Source organism: Sphaerodactylus townsendi, linkage group LG16 (genome assembly GCF_021028975.2).
Source record: "Sphaerodactylus townsendi isolate TG3544 linkage group LG16, MPM_Stown_v2.3, whole genome shotgun sequence".
NCBI lineage: Eukaryota > Metazoa > Chordata > Lepidosauria > Squamata > Sphaerodactylidae > Sphaerodactylus > Sphaerodactylus townsendi.
In genome coordinates this window covers 6,365,613-6,372,979 of record NC_059440.1, presented here as the reverse complement: position 1 = coordinate 6,372,979, position 7,367 = coordinate 6,365,613, and positions in this window count along the sequence as shown.

The window sequence follows — 7,367 nt, the reverse complement described above, 5'->3', positions numbered from 1 at the left end:
GAATCTGTTACTAAAAATTTTGGATCCCACCACTGGGCCGGTGATTGTATCTAGTTGATTGAGATGCATTCCTAGTTCAACGTGATCACTCCAAGATATATGTAACCAGCCTGCTATATGTTACCACTGCTGTAATGGGACATTCTTTCCTTGATTTCTTCATTATGGCTTCACATGCTTTGTGGATAACTAGGCTTACCCCCGGCACCTTCTACTCCCATGGGAAACGAGATGTTTCTGTTGCTCTGTGGGGGCAGGAGGCCAGGTGGCTTTATCTCTATCTGTCACTGACCTCGGGGTGCCTCGGCTCCAAAGTAACTCTTTCTCACATTCTTTGGGAAAACAGTAGGGGGGATTACTTCTGAATGAAGGGGATAGCACAAGCCAGGTTTGCCAGAACTGGCTTTAACAGGATGGGTGGTTTGTTGCCTTCCAATAAACGCTGCTGATCAACAATATAGAGTCCATTTATTGATTCAAGGCCCGAGACCTATCATCATCATCATCATCATCATCATCATCATCATCATCATCATCATCATCATCATCATCATCATCATCATCATCATCAATATTAATATTAATATTAACATTAATATCAATATTATTAATATTATTATTAATATTAATATCATTATTATTATTATTAATAATATCGTTAATATTATTAATAATAATAATAATAATAATAATAATAATAATAATAATAATAATAATAATAATAATAATAATAATAATAATATTTATTTATTTAATGTAATATACCGCCCTATCCCCGAAGGGCTCAGGGCGGTGTACAGCATAAAATATCACGCATAAAAACATACATACAATTTAAAACAATTAAATCCCAAACAGATTATATCCCAAAACAGTGTCCCACAAACCCTTACACCACCCTCTCACAGTAAAATAATAATGGGTCCCAATGCTATTAGGGACCCATATAGAGCAGGGGGGGCGGGGGCTGGAGCACCCTCAGCGGCTGGTCTCTCCAAAGGCCACCTAGCAGATACGCCCCCTCCTCCTAGCAGAAGTCGTGGCCGACCACTGCAATGGAGATGTGCAGGTTTCAAAACAAAGGAAGGGGGGTCATCTCAAAAGAAATCCTGGAGTGGCTTCAAGCAAAGTCTCGTCATTTGGTTAAGTCCTCTGAGATGGGTTTCAGTCCCACCCCCCACCCCCCACAACAAGGGCTCAGCTGGTATTTTGATTAAACTCTAATGTATGTTATAATTAAGAAAACCCTTTTCGTTTAAGAGTGTCCAAATTGCTTTTTTTCTTTTAATTGGATTGTTCAGTGTGCGTGGGGAACACAGATCTCTGGCAAGAAAAATTAGGACTCTTAAGGTCTGTTGAGCTTAAGTCCGGAGATTGGGAGGCGGGGGGAGGGCAATGGCCATCAGCCAGATTTGTTAAAGGCTCATCTGCCCACACAGACCCAGGATTCGGTCACTTGTAGCACGTCAACGTTTAGGGCTATGGAGAATGCCATTCAGAATCGCCCATAGATGGATGAATGGCTTGACTCTATCCTTGTATTTGTGTTAATAATGTCTATTTCAGGGGTGTTTGACCTAGATAGGCCAGGCTATTGCAGGGGTCAGCAACCTGTGGCTCTCCAGATGTTCATGAACTACAAATCCCATTTTCATCTTTGTACTTATTTTACTCAAACAGTTATTTCCCTTTTAAGTTAATCGTATTCTACTCACTAACATCATTTAAATCTCTTCAGCCTTTCTTCTTTTTGATATTTGTTGATCTTAATTTTTGAATAATGTGAGAAGCACACTCAGAGTTTACACTAGAATAACTTTGCATAGGATTTGCACTGTAGCACAACTAATTTAGAACTGGTAAAAGCTGTCCTCTGGTGCACATATCATTGGCAGTAAGCAAGCCCCGGAACTACAGAAAAATATCAGTACAGATAAACCCTTCTTCCTATGTGCAAATCCTGTCTTTCTCCCCTAGAATTATTTATCCCTTTTGGGTTTGCTCTTAAATGTCCCACAGCCTCTGGGGTCTCTTTCTTGCACATTTTCTTATTATTCTTTACTCCCTACTTAACTTCCCCCTGCCAGCATAGACAATGACAGGAGCCCCTCCTTCCCCGTCGCCATGCTATGCTGGCAGGGGCTGATGGGATTTTTAGTCCATGAATATCTGGAGAGCCGCAGGTTGCAGACCCCTGCACTAGCCTGATCTTGTCAGATCTCAGAAGCTAAGCAGGGTTGAGTCTGGCTAGTATTTGGATGGGAGACCTGGTGTAGTCTGATCTCATCAGATATCTGAACTTTAGCTGGGTCAGTAAGAACATAAGAGCGAGCCTGCTGGATCAGACCAGAGTCCATCTAGTCCAGCACTCTGCTACTCGCAGTGGCCCACCAGGTGCCTTTGGGAGCTCACAGGCAGGAGGTGAAAGCAATGGCCTTAAGAACATAAGAAAGAGCCTGCTGGATCAGACCAGAGTCCCTCTAGTCCAGCACTCTGCTACTCGCAGCGGCCCACCAGGTGCCTTTGGGAGCTCACAGGCAGGAGGTGAAAGCAATGGCCTTAAGAACATCAGAACGAGCCTGCTGGATCAGACCAGAGTCCATCTAGTCCAGCACTCTGCTACTCGCAGTGGCCCACCAGATGCCTTTGGGAGCTCACATGCAGACTGTGAAAGCAATGGCCTTAAGAACATAAGAAAGAGCCTGCTGGATCAGACCAGAGTCCATCTAGTCCAGCACTCTGCTACTCGCAGTGACCCACCAGGTGCCTTTGGGAGCTCACATGCAGACTGTGAAAGCAATGGCCTTAAGAACATAAGAAAGAACCTGCTGGATCAGACCAGAGTCCATCTAGTCCAGCACTCTGCTACTGGCAGTGGCCCACCAGGTGCCTTTGGGAGCTCACGTGCAGGATGTGAAAGCAAGGGCCTTCTGCTGCTGCTGCTGCTGCTGCTGCTGCTGCTGCTGCTGCTGTTGCTCCCGAGCACCTGGTCTGCTAAGGCCTTTGCAACCTCAGATCAAGGAGGATCCAGATTGGTAGCCATAGATCGACTTCTCCTCCATCAATCTGTCCAAGCCCCTTTTAAAGCTATCCAGGTGAGTGGCCGTCACCACCTCCTGTGGAAGGGAGACTTCCAAGGAAAACTCTGCAGAGGAAGGCCATGGCAAACCACCTTCTCACTTACCTCTTGCTGGAGTCACCATGAGCTATCCTGGAAGAGATCCTGATCCAGGAGCTGGCTAGGCCAGGTGCCTCCTTCCCCACTCAAGATGTGGTCCACCATACATGGGGTGAGAACTGGCCCTCACTTGGGGCCAAGATGGCCCCAGCAAGGGAGGGCAGCCCCCCTGCCATCGGGCCACTGGAACATTTCCCAGTAGTCTTTGACCAGTCCATCCTTGGTCTATCCTGCCGTTCACTAGGAGAGCTCCAGTGGTCGTCAATAAAAAGCAGTATAAATACTATGCCATCTTCTCAAGTTTTTGTTTCTCTCCCAGACGTGTAACCGAGAGTGCCAGTTGCTGCATTCCGGGCCATTGGATGATGTCTGAATTATTGATCGCTGATGCACCATCCTACCCAAGAAAGCTGCTTTCCCTTTTAAACTCAGGACGCTCTGTTCCGTTCCGATATTGCAACTACAAACGAAGGGCTCCAGGACTGCATTTCATCTTTGGCTCAGAAACCCTTAAAAATATATATAAACATCATTGCCATAATTTCCCCCTCTAAGTACCACTAATGTGTTTATGTAGCCACAATATTCTTAGCTTGTTTTATTTATTTAAAAATAGAGACACGGTCTTCAGGCATTGTAATGGCTCCGAAGCTGTGGTCATTGCATTCAGTCATTGCATTCCACAGATCTGACTTTGGATACGCCGTTTATTTGTGGGGCGCTTCTCTTTCCAACTCCCACCCCCAACCTGGCCTGTACTGTGTGAGGAATGCACTCCTATTTGACCTTGAAACACATAAATACGCCCCTAAGACTGAGCTGTTCCGTTGGGCTTTTGGGGATGCCAGCCGCTGATATGTGCACCCCTTTAAACATCGCGGCCCCTGCTGTCCCTCCTTTAGGGGAATTTTAAATTACGGGACGCCATCTGTATTTTTATCTACATTTTACTGTATTTAATGGAAAGGTTAAAATTTGAGCGCTGCTTTTAAATTAAGGACCAGTACTATAAGTACGGAATTATTATGGTTTATTGTTTGTATTTCTGTTGTGAACTGCCCTGAGCCCTCCAGGGGAGGGCAGTATATAAACTGAACAAACAAACAAACAAACAAATAAATAAATAAGCAGGGCTGGAGCTAGGGGGAACTGTGCCCAGGCCCGTGTGTGCCCTGTGCCCTGCCATGCCCCCGCTCGCCCCCGAAATGCCCCCGGAATGCCCCTGCACCGGTGCACGCCCGGTACATCGCGCATCCCCTTGTCCCCTTGGTGCTACGCCACTGCCCCAAAGAAAAATGCCAGTTTTCAGACTGATAGCTCAGCCTCCAAGAGGGACCTAGTGCACAGTAGTGATTATTTTATTATTATTTTATTATTATTTATTCAATTTGGTATACTGCTGCATCCCTGGAGGTTGCTGGACAATAATCCGGAGAACCCAGGATTGAATCCCCATTGTGTCACAGGAAGCCTGCTGGGTAACAAATCACACGTTCTCAGTCTAACCTACATCACAGGGCTGTTGTGAGGATTAAAAGGATGAGGTGTCCACAATGTGAGCTGCTTTGAACCCCCACTGGAGAGGAAAGTTGGGACAGAAATGTAAATAATTAAATAGTGCACTATGGATTGTTTACCTTTTGTGCCCTTTTGAAAAAAGGTTCGGGTTCAAGCTGAGTTTTCCAAGGATCAAACCAAACGTGATGCCGAATGAAGACCCCAGTCGGTTAAAGGCAAACTATAGCTGCCCTTGCCCCCAATTTGGATTGGAGAGAGGGAGTTTACCTTCCTACATCTATATGATGTTATAAATCAAAAGCTAGTTTCCTCCCGTTGGAGAAAATGGAAGCTTTGGAAAGGGGACTCTTGTATTATTATGTCTCTGTTGAGCTTCTTCCCCACTTCAAACTCCAGCCTCCCCCTGTCTCCAGCGGTGGGATCCAAAAATTTTAGTAACAGGTTCCCACGGTGGTGGGATTCAAACAGTGGCGTAGCGCCAATGGGGCATGGCCGGGCATTCCGGGGGCGTGGCCGGGCATTCCGGGGGCGGGCCATTAATAATTTCTCTGTTACTGTAAAAAACTCTTACTGTAAAAAAGAAAGTTCCTAATTTCCAGCTGGTATCTTTCTGTCCATCATTTAAACTCATTATAGCAAGTCCTATCGTCTACTGCCAACAGAAACAACGACTTCTCCTCTAATTGACTGCCTGTCAAATACTTAATACTTTCAAATACTTCATTCTGTTTCTAGAAATCAAAAGAAGGAGACTTTCCTTAATCAAGGAACTTTACCATATTACTAAAACATGTTTTTAAAACAGCCCAACAGGGAGAATTTTCCCGTTTTCTACCTTCGCTAACCAGCCACATAGGAAACATCAGGACTTTATGATTTTTGGACCTAATGGAATTTCTAATGGAAAAGGGGACCCAATTAGTAACCCCCTCTCGGCACACACAAATAATTAGTGACCCACTCTCGGGAACTGGTGAGAACCTGCTGGATCCCATCTCTGCCTGGCTCTATCCCCGAATCTCCAGGATCCTCCCAACTCAAAGTTGGCAGCCACAGCTGTGTGTGTGTATGAGAGAGAGAGAGAGAGAGAGAGAGAGAGAGAGAGAGAGAGAGAGAGTTGCCCAATATTCCTGAATGAGCTTCAGGACTTGTGGGAGTCACTCTGAACTTGGGGCTTCTGCATCGCCATAAGGACCAATCCAGCTACCCCCACAGCACAAGGACCTTTACTGATTGACTGAAGCTGCAGCCGCCATTTTGTTTCTGCACCCTCTGCGCTGTATCAGATTTCCAAAGGTGCCTGCGGGCTCAAAGGTTGGAGACTCTCTGCCCTAGACTCACAGGAAAAGTTTGCTTCCATTGCTGCCTCCGCCCTTGGATGTGCTATGGGTTGTAAACCCATGCCAAACCGTCTTTATTTTTAATTTTAAAAGCGGACCGCCAAAAGTGAAATTGTTTCTCACTTCCAGTGTGTGTGGTCAGCACAATGGTAACCGTCTGCCAATATTTCCGCAGAACTCAGCCCTGTTGTTTTTAATTTTGTTGAATTCCTGTATTTTGTGGACTTACTATAACCCACTTTGATGTACCCTTCACGCCCCACCCCCCTGGAACACAGTGAAATGTCAGAGTAAAGCGCTGCTATCATTGCCCAGAATTTGAATTCTCTTTTGCAGAAACCTTGAAGTTGGAAAAGAGAATGCTGCGGATTTCAGCTTGTAAATATTTTAAAGAATTTATACGGAAGGTACAGTAAGGGTTTTGCTTTTTAATGATTCCGTGTTCCTGGGTGCTTAGCCTCGGTTTGCAGATGCTAGTACATTATGCTGTTTATCTCCACGCTGATGCCTGCCGATAAACTGTGGGTAGAAGACGAGATTTGCTTTCCCAAAATCTGGCAACCCTGAAATCAAAAAGAAGGACAGACTGCCTTGGAGCCCCACAGGGGAAAAGGTGGGGTATAAAAGAACGAACGAACGAATAAATAAATAAATCAAGTTGTTTTGTGCCCCGGAGGGCTAAACTGAAGGGATCAGCTGTGAGCCTTTAAAAAAAAAACCCTCCCGTCAAACCGCTTGTGAGAATGGCATCCCTTTTCCTTGGCAAATCATCTGCTTGCAGGCGGGCGGCTGCTATTTTGAGAAGGCCCTCCGGCTTGGCATCCTTTCTGCCTTTGCAAAGATCCATAAAAGCCGGGGATTCGAAAGCATGATCCAGCCCTCCCAAGGCCTTTGTTTGCCAGTTGTTATGGCGGCTTTGGAGCTGGAGGACGGCCTGCCAGCGCTGTCTCTGGTCTTGACGTCCCAGGAGAGAAGGGTTTATTTATTTACATCGTAAGAATCCGCTCTCCAAGCAGTTGATTTCTCCAGGGAAATAGATCTGGCGAGCAGTTGTAATTCTGAAAGAAGCCACGGCTGCATTTGGAGGCTGGCAACCACATAACACAGTACCACAGAGGCGGAGCGCTCACGGGGACACGTGGGGTCATATGTCCCCGGTCGCTTGCCAGCTGGTCACATGGGGTGGAGAATCACCCCCACACCCCTCCCATTGGCCCCGCCCACCAGGCTGCTCCGCCCCGGGCACCCCTTGGCCCCACCCTGCCAGGCTGCTCCTTTGATTGGCGGAGTCTTGCCGGTCGAAGGAGCAGCCTGGCGGGGTGGGGCCGAGG